Consider the following 15,088-nt stretch of genomic DNA (forward strand, 5'->3'; position numbering starts at 1 on the left):
CTCTGGTGAAATCATGCTCTATTTACTATGTACTGCCTGGATACAGTGACAAAGAGCTTGTCCTCCTCTTCCTCATCTCCTGAACACGCCATGCAAGTGAACACAAATGTGTTTGCTCATTAAATATTTAAACAGACCTCCAGGCCCCGCCCCCTTTACGTGTTTTCCTTTCTTTTATTTGTTTCCATTGACATCTCTCTGTCTGTTTGCAGTGTGCTTGTTTGGTTTGGCTCTCTGCCGTTGTTTGGGGTGGTTTGGGGAACTCTCAAGAGTTGTAAGGGATGTTGATGAGATGTAGATCCCAGAGAATCGTCCCCAGATGTCCTCCACCCGTGCTTCACTAATGGCTGGGTGAGTCTACATACAGTACACTGCCAGAGAGATCCAGATCATCACACAGAATCACTTCATGAGCTGCTGACATGACGTTTACTGTACAGCAGTTTCATCTGATGAGGCATAATTCATTTATTGAGAGCATTTTGTAACAGAATTTGTTTAATTATTGTAGGTTGTTTTGAGCTCATTTGAATAAAAAAAGAAAAAAAATGATTTGATATGATACAAAAAGCAAATATTTTAAATACTTTTACATTTGATTTATTAATTAAAAAATTATCAACTATTAAATTGATCATATGAATTATTAAATATAAGAAAATATTGTTCAGTGTGTGTAACATTATTCTTGATAATTAGTTTTATTCTTTTTTTATTGATGATGCAAAATTGTTATATGTGTTCCAGTGTTTATTTACAGGTTGTAATAGTAATATAATATGATATAATATTGTCAAAATATTATGTATTGTTATAATAAATAAATATATATATATATATATTAATTTTGGTGAGAGTATTTAGAAATAAATAAATAAATAAAAAGTTATTTCTAACATATTGGCAGTATATAATATTTATAGTTAAATATCAATATTAATTTTATAACTTTGTTATGTAATATAAAGTTTTTTTTTTTAAACCAATGTTATTTCTAACACATTGGCAGTCACAGGTTTTTATAATAATATAATATACAGTACAAATTTCAACATTATTGAAAAGAATTGCATTAATATTTACTGTTAAATATAAATATTAATTTAAGTGAGACTATTTAGACTTAAAAAAAAACTGTTATTTCTAACACAATAGCAGTCACATGTTGTTATAATAATATAATATAACATAATATAATGCCAATAAAACAAATCATTTTTGGGACTTGAATATTATATGTGCTGTTATTTTTCATGGGGTTTGCAAAAAACTTTGGTCCTGAATGCACTTTAAAAACCTGATTTGTGTTATTTTTATTTTTATTATTATTATTATATTTTGAAAAATTAATATTCTTTTTTTATATTTATAAAAGTAAAAAATATATATAAATAAAGATATATTAAATTAATATAAAAAAAAATTCTATTTTTTATTATTTTCTGCTAATTAAATAAATTATTAATATTTATGTTATAATTTAATATATATATATATATATATATATATATATATATATATATATATATATATATATATATATATATATATATATATATTACTTTTTTATATGATTGGGTTGCTATAGAAAGGTGTGTTTTTTGGTATTATTCATGAATTAATTGTTGGGTATAATTGAGAAGCCGCCTCCTAACTCTTAATTTCTGAGTGAAAGGTGTTTTAAAGCCATGTGTAGTTCTAGTTCCCTCTCTAAGTGGATTTGTGTTTGTGTTGTTACTGTTTAAACAGTGTCTTTTCCTCCGTCAGGGCTGGATTTCCTCAGAACTGAGTGAACCACACCCTGATGAAGCTGAGAACCTCAGAGTAACCCGGATCCGTCTGTAAGAACACAATCTGCATGTCTCTCTTGATCACTCTGTGATAGATTGTGGCTGTTGTCTTGGACACAGGCTCCTCCTCTTCCTGGCAGCCCATAATGAGCTGAATATTGGCTCTCAGTGCTCTCTCTCTTATCCAATATGAGATCAATAATGCTTTTACAGCCTTGGAGGAAAACTGGATGAAGAATCCTGCATGTCTGTCCGGCTTCAGTCAGAGAGAGAGAGAGAGTGTGTGTGTGTGTGTGTGTGTGTGTGTGTTTGTGTGTGTGTGTGCGCCGCGCCCTTGTTCTTGAGAAAGAGAAAAAAAAGGAAGCTGTTTGTCCTCCTGATGGAGTTTCTTGAGCATTTCTTATGCTTCTCTTTCTTTTATGGAACATAGAGATGTTTTCTTATAATGGAAGTGAATGGAGATCCAAAATTAATATGAAAGCATCATAAAAGTATCTTATATATTTTTTTAAATTGGAGATTGATACTTGCATTCTTCCTTTCCTGAAATTCTTGAACAACTTTTCAACCTCTACATTTTGGATGGATGTTTTGAGTTGTTAAAAAAGTGTATTATGTTCATATTATAGTTTTAGAAGAGTATCCAGAAAAGTGCTGTTGAAATGTAACTAATTATTATAATTATTAATTATATGTCATATGAATAATATTGAAACTCCAGGACCTTGTGGACATGGTGATTTTGGTAAAGTTATAAAAAATATAGTTTATAAATGTTAAAACATTATTTAAAAAAAGACTGTTTCCAATGCAACACTTCTCATTTTCATGTCATTTAAGTTGATACACTGAAAACTTAAATAAAATTTAATAAAACCTATAGACATATATAAAAAAGTAATAAAAATTGCAAATACATACAACAAAATTACTTAAATTTTAACTACACTTAAAATGAAAATATGAATATAAGTGATAATAGTATCTCAATGATGCAAAATAACACAGCAAAAACACATAACTAAATTACTACATTTTTAGATAAAATTAAAATGAAAAAATAAACACTAATTCAAAACATTAAAAGGGGGGGGGGTAATAGTATCTAAATAATGCAAAATAACACTGTAAAAACATAACTAAATTACTACAATTTTAACTTAAATTAAAAAATAAAATAAAAGCTATTCAAAATATAAAAAAAGATAATAATATCTTAATTATGCAAAATAACACTGTAACAATACTTAACTAAATTACCAATATTTTAGCTAAAATACAAAGATAAAATACAAAAATAATTCAAAATATATTAAAAAAAATTATTTAATAGTATCTCAATGATGCAAAAAAACACAAAAACACAACTAAATTACAAACATTTTAGTTAAAATTAAAAAATTTAATACAAAAATAAAAATAAAAACTCATTAAAAAATTTAAAAAGATAATAGTGACTCAATGATGCAAAATAACAGAAAAAAACTCACAACTAAATTAGTTACATTTTTAAAATGAAAAAATAAAAACAAATTAAATATACATATTATTATTTATTTATTTATTTATTTATTTATTTATTTATTATCCTGACCAGATTGTTTACAAGAAAACACCATCATTATCACTTGTTTATATTTATTAGCATAGGGTTATAAATATGAATAAATGTTTGATGTTATGTAACTTTCTCAAAGTTAAACACAAACCTAAGAGTTGACAATATGATTTTATCTGATTCGTCAGTTCAAGCTTTAAGATATAAAATAGTGTATTGGATTTGTATCTTAAATGTTTTTGAAAGTAGTCTCTTCTATTCACCAACGATGAATGTATGTTATCAAAAATACAGTATAAACAGGTAAATATTATTACAAACTGAAATAGATGTTTGCTATTGTGATATATAGTAAAATGTGATTTATTTCTGTGTTCAAAGTTGAGTTTTCATGATTTTTTTTGATCTTTCGGAAATAATTGCTGATTTGCTGCCCATGATTCATTTCTTATGATTATCAAAAATAACTTAATACTTTTATTCATCAAGCACACATTATATTATACAAACAGTGACAGTAAAGGCATTTCTAATTTTACAAAATATTTTTATTTAAAATAAATACTCTTTTAAACTTTCTTTTAATCTGTGAATCCTGAAAAATAAAATGCACCAAAGTTTCCACAAAAATATTAACTGTTTTCAACATCAGAAATGTTTCTTGAGCAGCAAATCAACATATTAAAATGATTTCTGACTAGAGTAGTGATGCTTGCAAACTCAGCTTTTGATCACAGGAATAAATTACATTTTAAAATACATTCACATAGAAAACACTTATTTTGAATTATAAAAATATTTAATAATTTTTTTTACTGTATTTTGGTTCAAATAAATGCAGTCTTGGTGAGCAGAAGAGTCTTCTTTCTATATGTGCTCATCAGCTATTTTGAAGTAATTATTTAGTAATTGTTTAATTAATTTAATAAAACGAATAAACCTCTATTAATATACAAAAACTCTGAACTCATTATTTAATTGCAGATTATACATTTTGACAGCTTGTTTAAAGAGTACGGCTGTAGTATGAATATTAAACATCCTCTTATTCTTCAGCATGATCCTCTTTCAGGAGATGTTCTGTTTACGAATAATCGACCAATCACGGCCTTCGTTGCACTCTGTTACCATGGAGAACCTGGCTATCTCACAGAGCTCTCTTAAGGTGGAATCTGTATCAGACATCAGCATGTGTCGCCTTTGTGTAACATCAGCGTCTGTGTCCCTTAAAACTGCATTTGGAGTGAGTATTTAATAATAACGTCTTTTAGAAATGAGCTCAAGTCTTCCAGATCGTCCGTGTTGACCCAGAGACACACATACAGCATTCCCAGGGTGTCCTTTATCTCCCAGCATGCTTTAGCAGATCTGTAGGTCCGGGAGGCTGGAATCCTCTTAGCTGACAGTTACCAGATTAGATCCGAGGCTTATCGAGGGTTAGTGTGTCTTTGAACAGACTGAACTGGGAACAGTTTGCTGTGTGCAAATCTGAGTCTTTGGTATTTTAAGAGAGTGGGAGAAGTCGGTCTGGAATCGGCATGAAGTCGTGATATCTCTTAGATAAAGAGCCCATCACCCAAAAATTACAATTTGCTTTGAATGTGTTCACCCTAGATTAGGATGAGTTTGTTTCTTCGTCAGATTTGGAGAAATGTAGCAATGCAGTGAATGGGTGCCGTCGGAATAAGAGTCCAAACAGCTGATAAAAACATACGTTTTGTCTAGAAGTGTTGTAGCAGGAAGCAACAAGACATTAACTGAGCTCTGTGGATTATTGTGATGTATTTATCAGCTGTTTGGACTCTTTTTCTGACGGCACCCATTCACTGCATTGCTACATTTCTCCAAATCTGATGAAGAAACAAACTCATCTACATCTTTGGATGATCTAAGGGTCAACACACTTTAATTTGTAGGTGTATGATTCCTTTAAGTGACACTAAAAGTGTCTGAATGTCATTGCATTAGTTATTAAACTGTGACGTCACTGAGTGTCCTAATGCACTCAGGGTTTGATTGATTGGATCAGGGTTTCCTGACCGTCCTGGTCTGTAAGCGTGCTTATCTGAGCTCTTTTAACATGTTTAAAGTAAACCTGCTAAACGTTTAATCTGACTTTCCCTTTCTCTTAAAATCCTCACAATGCTTTTGTGTTGTTGGTGAATGCTCATGCTTGTTTTTGATGGTCAGAAATAGGCTAATATTGTGTATGTTTGTGTGTGTATATACATATATACATATTTAAAAACTATATATATATATAGTAAGTAATTAAAGTCCTGGATAAATGTGCATGTGTTTGTGTTTGTGTTTGTGTTTATGTCTCTGTTTAACCACATCACATGTCAGATTGAAGCATGGAGCCAATAACAGACAGGAAGTAGAGAAAGAGCACAGGAAACCAGATTTTAGTTTTCCACTGACATTATTTCTTGGTAGTGGAAAAATTGTGATTCTGGAAACACGTTCTCACTTCAGGTCATGGTTACCATAAAAGCACACGAGTCATGCAAACATCTGCTTTATAGATGCTATATATTGCTGCATAAGAAGTTGTAACACTCAATAATGACTGTGTTTTAAAAGATTGGAGTCAGTAATATAGATATAGTTTTATATATGTGTGTGTGTGTGTGTGTGTGTATGTATATGTTTGTTTTGTTTTTCAAGAAATTTATATTTTTATTTAGCAATTGTATTTTTATTTTATTCATCACATTATTCTGATTTCTGAAGATCATGTGACGCTGAAGACAGGAGGAATGATGCTGAAAATACAGCTTTGATCACAAAAATAAATTACAGTTTAATATATATTTACATAGAAAACTGTTCTATTTAAATTGTAATAATATTTCAAATTTTTACTATATTTATGATCAAATAAAAGCAGCCTCGCCCAGGATTTAAAAAAAAAAAAAAACATTTATTTTTTTAACACAGTGGTGTACAGTAACTATGGCAGCACTCCTTTACAAATATGACATGCAACAGTGCTTTTATGTTACCAAAAGTTCACCACAGATTAAATCTCTTTTATAAATAGATTGCATAATTTCCATTGTGTTGTGTTGTTTTCCTAATGCATTATTGTGTTTTATAGTAGCAGCTCTTTTGAGTGGGTGTCAGATTTCATATGGTCACTGTTGCATGGCAACCGTTAAAAACTCAAGCGGTCATTAACAGCACTGAATTCTCTTCATTCACCTTTCAATGGAAAAGCAAATGTACCACTGTGCAGAAACATTTCTGCCTCGAAAAAAGAAGGTTTGGGAGTCTTTCCAGTGAGTATTTGTTCACAAGTGCCCTGTTTTCTTACACACCTAGTATTTTAACTGTGTCTGTCTTCTGAATCTGCAGTTCGAACACCTTCAGGATCTTCGATGAAACGTTGCCAGAGCGTCTCGATCCCGTCCGTGTGGATCAGAACCAGAAATATCCTCCAAAAGACCCACGAGAGACTGAGACCCGCAACGTCCCACATCCTCACAACGCCAGGTTCATCAGGACCAATGTCAGATTCCTAAATGAGCCCATCGCTCATATGGAGACCGGACCAACTGAGACTGAACAGGTGGAAATGCTATTTATATAGGCATATTAATGAGAAATATTATGCAAATAAATTCATTTTGTGTTTGCCAAAACAATTGTTTTGAATGTGACATTGTCCTGATATGTCACTGATAATCTATTTTATTTTATAATTATTTACATTTTGCTAAAATGCCATTCATTTTGAAGGACGGGTGACGTTTTTTTCCACGTTTAATTTATTTAATAATACAAACATGCAAATAATAAAGAATATTATACTTGATAAATACATATATTTAATTGAACCATTTAATATACATATTTTAAACTGTTTATTTAATTCATTACATTTTTAAAATGTAGTTTAAGACAATAAATGAACAAATCACTTTTAAATAAAAACATTTCTTGAATTGCATTTGCCAGTTGCATTTATTTGTAAAATGTGTAGACTTTTTTATGATTTATTAATTTATTGTAAATCTTATTTACAAAACATTAATTAAATAGACACTGATTTATATAAATGCATTACATTTAATGAAATTCAATAATTTAGTTAATTACATTTAAAAATAAATTGATATAACTATTATTATTTATTTTTTAAATAATTAAATTAAATATATTAAAAATGTATATATTTAAATGTGTATTATATTGTATTAAAATTAAATGTAAATCATTTTATATAAATTTATATAGTGCCATATACTGTGTATATTTCCTGAAAATATATCTTTTTTTATTATTGTATATTGTATTTCTTATTGACTATATATGGTTATACATAAAAATATATTTATGCGAATATCAATTTCCAAATGTGAGATTGAGTAATCAAAAAAGTAATCTTCGGGACATATCACTGGATAATTTTAGTGAACTCAAGTGACTTTACACTGTGTGTATTAAACGTAATAGTTCTATTATAATAATCTCATTCATTTTGGTCATTCTGTGCCTTTTGCTAGTTTAACTGGTGGTCAAACCGTCCTAAAGAAGATCTTCCCGTGAAAGCACCTTACAGTAAAGACAGCACGCAGAGAAGAGAAGGAGAGAACCACAGACCCGCAGCATCTGGAATCAGTTCGTTTGTTGGCTGATTAATAAAATATGACATCAGCACCCTTTTTATGAAACATGGCTTTGTAATTGTTTGCAGTTCCTCCTCTGATTTCCTGTGATAAATAAAAAAACTCCAAGATTTGCATAAAGGAAAATTCAATCAGCCCTGAAGGAAAGGCGAGACTTCATCAGAAATCAACAGTATGTCATCATTTTGTAAAACAGGAAATGTTTAAAGAATTGCATCTCCACACAATTAATGCACAACAAGTATCATAAAAAGAAATCCATAATTCATATGTGGATAAGTTATATATAAGTGGAGAGCTTGTTTTTATGGTTTTTATGACATTAATCAATAAAAACGGACAGTGTTGTTATTGTGAAGTAAAATTAAAACTGTTAGATAATTTTTGGTAACTGAAATAAGTAATATTAGAAGAAAAACTTAAATTAAAATTATTTGGCAACGCACTAAACCAAAATAAAATCTGAAAAGTTGAAGTAGAAATTGAAATTGAATAAATAAAATTGGATTAAAAAAATTAATTAAGGCTAAATAGAAATAACTACAAAATGACTAAAACTTTTAAATCAAATGCGTTTCTTTGATATTAATCAATTAAAGTTCCAGTGTTGTTATTGTAAACTAAAACTATTAAAAAAATGATTTGAATAAATTAAAATATAAGTATATAAATGAGATTGAAAACTTAAATGAAAATAAGAAATATTTAAATAAAATTACTAAACGAACTAGAAAATACAAAAAGAAATAAACAACTAAAACTGAAATGGATAAATAGAAATATAAAAAAAACGAATACCATGACACAAAAACTTTCAAATGTTAAAAACTAAGATAATTTAAAATATGAATATATATATATAGTAAATGAATAATACTAAATTAACTGAAAATAGCAGATAGCGGTATATGAAAACATGTTTTGTACATTATATTTAACAGTAACATTGTTTCACTTTTAGAGCCACAGTCTTTCAACTTCATTCAAGTCTTTAATATAACAGGATCTGAAAGCTCTGACTGATTTATCTGTTGATTTTGTCTGATGTATGTCTTTGTCTATCATGGATGCATAAATCAATTTCCAAAAGCCCTTTTGACAGTGACAGTATGGAGTTATTCACACTTAGATTCAGCTGTAGTGTTAGACAGCTAACATATTCTCGCAAATGAACGGCAGTGAAACTCGAGCTGAGCTTCAGTGATATGTGAAATGACTTCATGCTGTGAAGGAATGAATCAAGAGTCCTTCAGGACGCTGCATCTGCTAACTTTCACAGATGTACACACCCAGCTTCTCTCTTACTGTGAGTCTGAACTGACTCTTGACTGTTGCGTTCATTCCCCAACGCACATCATTTCAGCCAAGAATTAAAATTTGCTTCGAATGCACTCACCCTTAGTCCATCCAAGATGTAGATGAGTTTGTTTCCTCATCAGATTTAGAGAAATGTAGCATTGCATCAGTTGCTCTGCAGTGAATGGGTGCCGTCAGAACGAGAGTCCAAACAGCTGATAAAGACATCACAATAATCCACAGCGCTCCAGTCCATCAGTTAATGTCTAATGAAGCGGAAATCTGCATGTCTGTAAAAAACAAATCCATCATTAAGATGGTTTTAATTTTAAACCGTCACTTCTGGCTAAAATATGAGTCTGATTACGTTTCCTCCAGAGATAAAATCCATCTCCTGTTGTCTCTCACATCAAAATTTTTTTTCATATAAAGATGCATATTTCATCTTAGATGCTACCTGATGAACCCGAGCCGTGTGGATTATTGTGATGTTTTTATACTCTCGTTCTGACGGCACCCATCCACTGCAGAGCAAGTGATGCAGTTCTATATTTCCCCAAATCTGATGAAGAAACAAACTCACATACATCTCGGATGAATTGAGGGTGAGGAAGTCTTCAGCACAATATATTTTTATGTTTGACTGAACTGTTCTTTAAAGAAAAAGTTCTGATGTCATTGTTGGTCTAAACCCTATTGAATGTGGCATTGCAGTTTGGGTGCACTGTTGCTTTAAATCTTTTCCCCTTCTCTCTCTCTCTCTCTCTCTCTCTCTGGTGGAGAGACGGGAGGCGACAGGGACATTCCAGAGTACAGAGGGGTCACGTTTGCCTTCGGCTGGCCTCGCTTTCAGCTCACCAGATGTGGGAGAGAAGAGAGGTCCGTCCCAGCAGAGAGACCCCAGAGATGAACCTTCCCAGAGACGGGTGCGACAGCGAGCTGAACTCATAAGTACATGCCCAGGACATAGTTCATCTCAAAACTAAAAGAAAAAGTGGTTTTGTACAATGAAAGAACATTAATGAAAGCACTGATACGCCAAATTCTCATACTCAATAATTTATATATATTATTTGTAATAATAGTTATTGATATATTATACATAGAATACATAAACACAGTTCAGCTTAACTTGTATTTTTCATGTAACTGTATGTTCAGAAAGTTTCACATATGCATTTCATTTTAGTATTATTTATATATTATTACAGTATATGTTCATTAGAATGAGATTTTATGTTATAATTTCATTTCCATTTAAATTTTAGTATTTTATTTTGTCATTTTATTATTAGATCTATTTCTATTTGTATATTTCTATTTAGGTTTGTTTTTATTTTATTTCAATTTCGGTTTAAGTGCGTTTGTTTTGGTTTTTCTCATTTTCTTATGTACTATTATAGTATATTAATATAATCAGATTTTAATATAAATTATTATAATATGTAATATAAATTAAATTACAGTTTATTTCAAAATTTAAGATAATAAGATTTTATTTTTAATTATTATTTTCCTTTAAATGTTAATTACATTTTTTATTTTATTAATAAATTAAGTAATTTTTATGTTTCGTTTTTTATTCTATTCAGATTTATTTTATTTTCAGTTTTAGAGTAATTCTTTGTGATTATATCATTTAATTCATTTAAAATGTTTATATTTATATTAAGTTCTAGTTTATTTAATTTAATTTTAGTTTTAGTAATTTTGTTTTTATAATATAATATATCTAGCTTTATTTTATTTTATTCAAGTTTTAGTTTCAGTAATTGCATTACTTCAATTTAAGATTTTTTTTTATTATTATTATTATTTTAGACAGTTGCCAAGACAGCTTTTCTAACTTTGGTGTAATTTCTTTAGGTTTAAGTTGTTCATCTAATATTTATATTTAATTGATATATCATTTGTAATTGTACATATTATTTATACATGGATATACATCATAGCAGTTGCAATACAATAACAACAGATTGAAAGGAACAAAAATCCCCCCAAAAGTCTTTAATTATTATTAAAATAGTCACAATGCAAACAATGTTGATGCCTCTACAAACAGTAATCTTTTTATGTTACAAATATAATTTCATATCGGGGTGAAATGTGACCCTGGCATGTTTTTTATGTTAGATTCAGCTATTAACTGAGGAGTGTATGTGTATCCAGACTAACTGTCCGTGTTTTGGTGCAAACACATTGTGTAATCCAGCAATAAAGCGTCTCATGTGTGCTGTCATTCACAGCTGCCATTCCTTTAGGGTTGGATCATGTCGTTTGTCTCTCCAGTTGTTGATACTGAATGCTTTATTGTATTAAAAATCTAATTTTATGAAGTAGTCATGAATCATTTAAATCTCAGTTAATTATTAATGGTTAATGCAAGTAGATTATCCATAACCAGGATGACAACGCTTAAGAAATAAACAAGAAATAAAAACAGCTGATGTGGATGAGCGTGTTGTCCTTGTTGGTTGGACAGACAATTTCCTGACCCACCCAACAGGAAGTCCTTTCTGGTTCTTTATGTATGAAAGGCTTTCTCTTTGAATTATGAATGTGATTGAAGCCATGTGTATAACGCAGCATGCTCTTCATCTGATTGGAGAAGAAACATGTGCTGATGTAAATACTTTATGAAAGTGGTCTGCATATATGGACTGACCACTTTAACAACAGTACATGACTTACACAGTTTATTATTTCATTCAGGAAGATCCCAAATAATAAAAACAACAGCAAAAATAAAAACAATTGCTCATAGTGTAGTTACTCTATTTGACAGACTAGCTGTGTGGATGTTTTTTTTTTTTTTTTTACACAGAAGCATAGAATTGCATTTAAATGCATTTATTCTGGACAAACAGGTTTTGACATTTTAAAGTGCATCATATTTTATTATTATATCAAAATACAGATCCATAAGGAACACAGATGTAAGGCCTATAAACATCCGCTGAACTTAGAACAGCCTTATAGAAGTACTCTGTGACTTTCGAGTGGATCCTTATTTTTTATTCAATAGCATTAAAACATTCATTTATTCGTTTTATTTACTTTATTAACACATGTATGTGTGTATTAGCAGCGTTTTCTCAAGTTAAAGTTGTGAACATGAACATCTGCTGATTATTTTTCTCGATGTGCACACTTTTATAGCATTATGTGTACATTATGTGTGTGGGATCAAATCATTTGGGTCAGTTCGGGTGTTCAGACCGGGTTCGCGAATCATTTGTATCAGTTCGGGAGTTCATAGCGGTTTCGCGAATCATTTGAGTCAGTTCGGGAGTTCGTAGCGGGATCGCGAATCATTTGTGTCAGTTTGGGGACCGCGAATTATTTGAAGCAGTTCGGGAGTTTGGAGCGGGATCGCGAATCATTTGAGTCACCTGACTCCAGTTTGGGATGTGGAGCGGGATCACGAATCATTTGAGTCAGTTCGGGGGTTCGTAGCGGGATCGCAAATCATTTGAGTCAGTTTGGGGATCGCGAATCATTTGAATCAGTTATTATTATTATTATTATTTTACCACCGTCCCACTATTTTTTATTTAATATTTTCTCGCAGAGTGCAGCCTGCAAGTTAATGATGACGTGATTATCTGTTGACTCCCTGGCCCCGCCCCCAACACGTCACCTTGCAAGTTGCTCAAAATAAAAAAAGTGAGATAAATTTGGATAACAGAAAGCGCAAATGCGGCGCTGAAAAGTCCAGAATAAATAAGAAGAAAGCTTTGGAAACTGACGCGGCCAAATGTTCTAAACTGAGCTCATTCTTCCTCAAAAAAAAAAACAAACAAACGGAGACGACGAGGCAGGTAAGTAATCTAACGTTAAGGTAGTTAGGAGCAGTTCAAGATGCTAGCGACATTGCAAAACAACGTTGTTTGCAAACCACCGCTCATGTATCAAATTTGTCTAGTAGCTCTTCAGCAGCAGCCGCCTCTAGTCCAGTTTGCTGCTAACAGTGAAGAGCAAGGCCCAGTAACGTTACCAAGCTCCAGTCATGAGCCCAGAAGAACTAATAGTTAATGGAAGAGCCCTGCTCAATGAAAAATGCCCTGAGACAATGATACCTGATGATTCAGCAATACATTAATGAAACTGAGATGATACTGTCGTTATAAAGTGCAATACATTTTATTTTAATCTTTATTTTTTATTGTGTTTTATATATGTGTTTTTATTAGATTTTTTTTTCTTCATTTCAATGTTTGGATATTTATGAATACTAAATCTTAAAGAAAAGAGATTCATACACTGTCCTGTTATTTACTGTTCTAATAAATCTTCACTGTGAAGCAAAACTTAGGTTATTGTTTTTGTACTGAATTGGAAATTATGATGTTTTTAAAAATACAATGAATTGTATGAAGACAAGGCTGTAGGGAATTATATTCTGAGATTTTAATTACATTATTTTAATATAGTCAGTTGTGAACTAAAGTGGGCCGGTCTAGGGCATGAAACTCCAGGGCTGAAAATTATTTCGAATGAGCCCCTGCTCCTAGTGGTAATTTGCAGGTCGTGTCAAAATGTAGTTAATTGTTAAATGTAATAATTTTCTTCCAAATAGGTGTAACGTTAGGCCTTGTGTCCGGCTGTCCATCAAGCCGAGGCTTTTTGCTAAAAAAAAAATTAAGAAAGGATCTGTTTAGTTCATAGACAGTAAGGTTTATATGCAGCAAAGATCTCTGGGGAGCTGCTGGGGTCACAGTCAGCTGCTGTTTGCTGATTGGTTGGCAGTCCGAATGTCGGCAGATATATTTTAACAAAATGTAAATTACATTTTAACATTTTTTGTATTATTGCACCATATATTGGATTCTTATTTCTGTGCCCCTGAGAGTATGATTTAAATATACATAATCACTAGTAAAACAATACATTGGTAGTTTGTAAAATACACACTGATGTCTATGGAAGCAGCAAAAACTATCCAATCAAATTTAATTTGCAGACGTGTTTTATTCATATATCGGACACACATAGCAGAACAATAAAGTTTACTCTATTCTTCGTCCAGTTCAGCAGCCACTTACTTTCATGTATTTCGGGAGAAACTGGGGAACTCTGAACTGCAGCTCTCATCTCGTTATAGATCAAGATAATTTATAAAGGTTTTTAAACGAAGAATCGGAATATCAGATAGTTGACATGGTGATCAAGTTTGTGTATATATTTTAATAAAAAATGAAAAACTAAATAAAACCAATACCGATACATCTGTTAGTGGCTGCGGTGTGTCACGTGACAATCATGATGCGTCGCCATGGAAACAAGGGATCAGTTAAAATATTTGAACTTACGAGTGAAAGGGTGGATTTAAAACAAACTAAGTAAACAACAATAGCCCAGGTTTAGTAAACATTTTTTATTTAGATTATAAAAAATAATTCTGCATCTATTTTTAGGTGTGCCAGCTGCCACTGTGGGTGGCACAGGCACACCCTGGCACACCCGTGGCTAAGCCACTGGTTCGGGAGTTCGTAGCGGGATCGGGAATCATTTGAATCAGTTTGGGGATTGCGAATCATTTGAATCAGTTTGGGAGTTCAAAGCGGGTTCGTGAATCATTCGAGTCAGTTCTGGAGTTCAAATCAGGTTCGCGAATCATTTGAGTCAGTTTGGGGATCGCAAATCATTTTAGTCAGTTCTGGAGTTCAAATCGGGTTCGCGAATCATTTGAGTCAGTTTGGGGATCTCAAATCATTTGAATCAGTTCAGGAGTTCGGAGCGGTATCGCGAATCATTTGAGTCAGTTTGGGGATTGCGAATCATTTGAGTCAGTTCGGGAGTTCAAAGCG

General features: G+C 31.5%; 1 long non-coding RNA gene across 1 annotated transcript in view; it reads left to right on the forward strand.

Annotated features, from left to right (window-relative positions):
* Positions 1-2,520, forward strand: part of LOC128022003 (uncharacterized) — an 80,182-nt gene extending 77,662 nt beyond the window's left edge. The window contains exons 2-3 of the long non-coding RNA XR_008185838.1: positions 213-351; positions 1,768-2,520. This is a non-coding gene — a long non-coding RNA (uncharacterized LOC128022003). The remainder of the gene's footprint in view (positions 1-212; positions 352-1,767) is intronic.
* Positions 2,521-15,088: the final 12,568 nt, after the last annotated feature.

Source organism: Carassius gibelio, chromosome A11, assembly GCF_023724105.1.
Source record: "Carassius gibelio isolate Cgi1373 ecotype wild population from Czech Republic chromosome A11, carGib1.2-hapl.c, whole genome shotgun sequence".
Taxonomy (NCBI): domain Eukaryota; kingdom Metazoa; phylum Chordata; class Actinopteri; order Cypriniformes; family Cyprinidae; genus Carassius; species Carassius gibelio.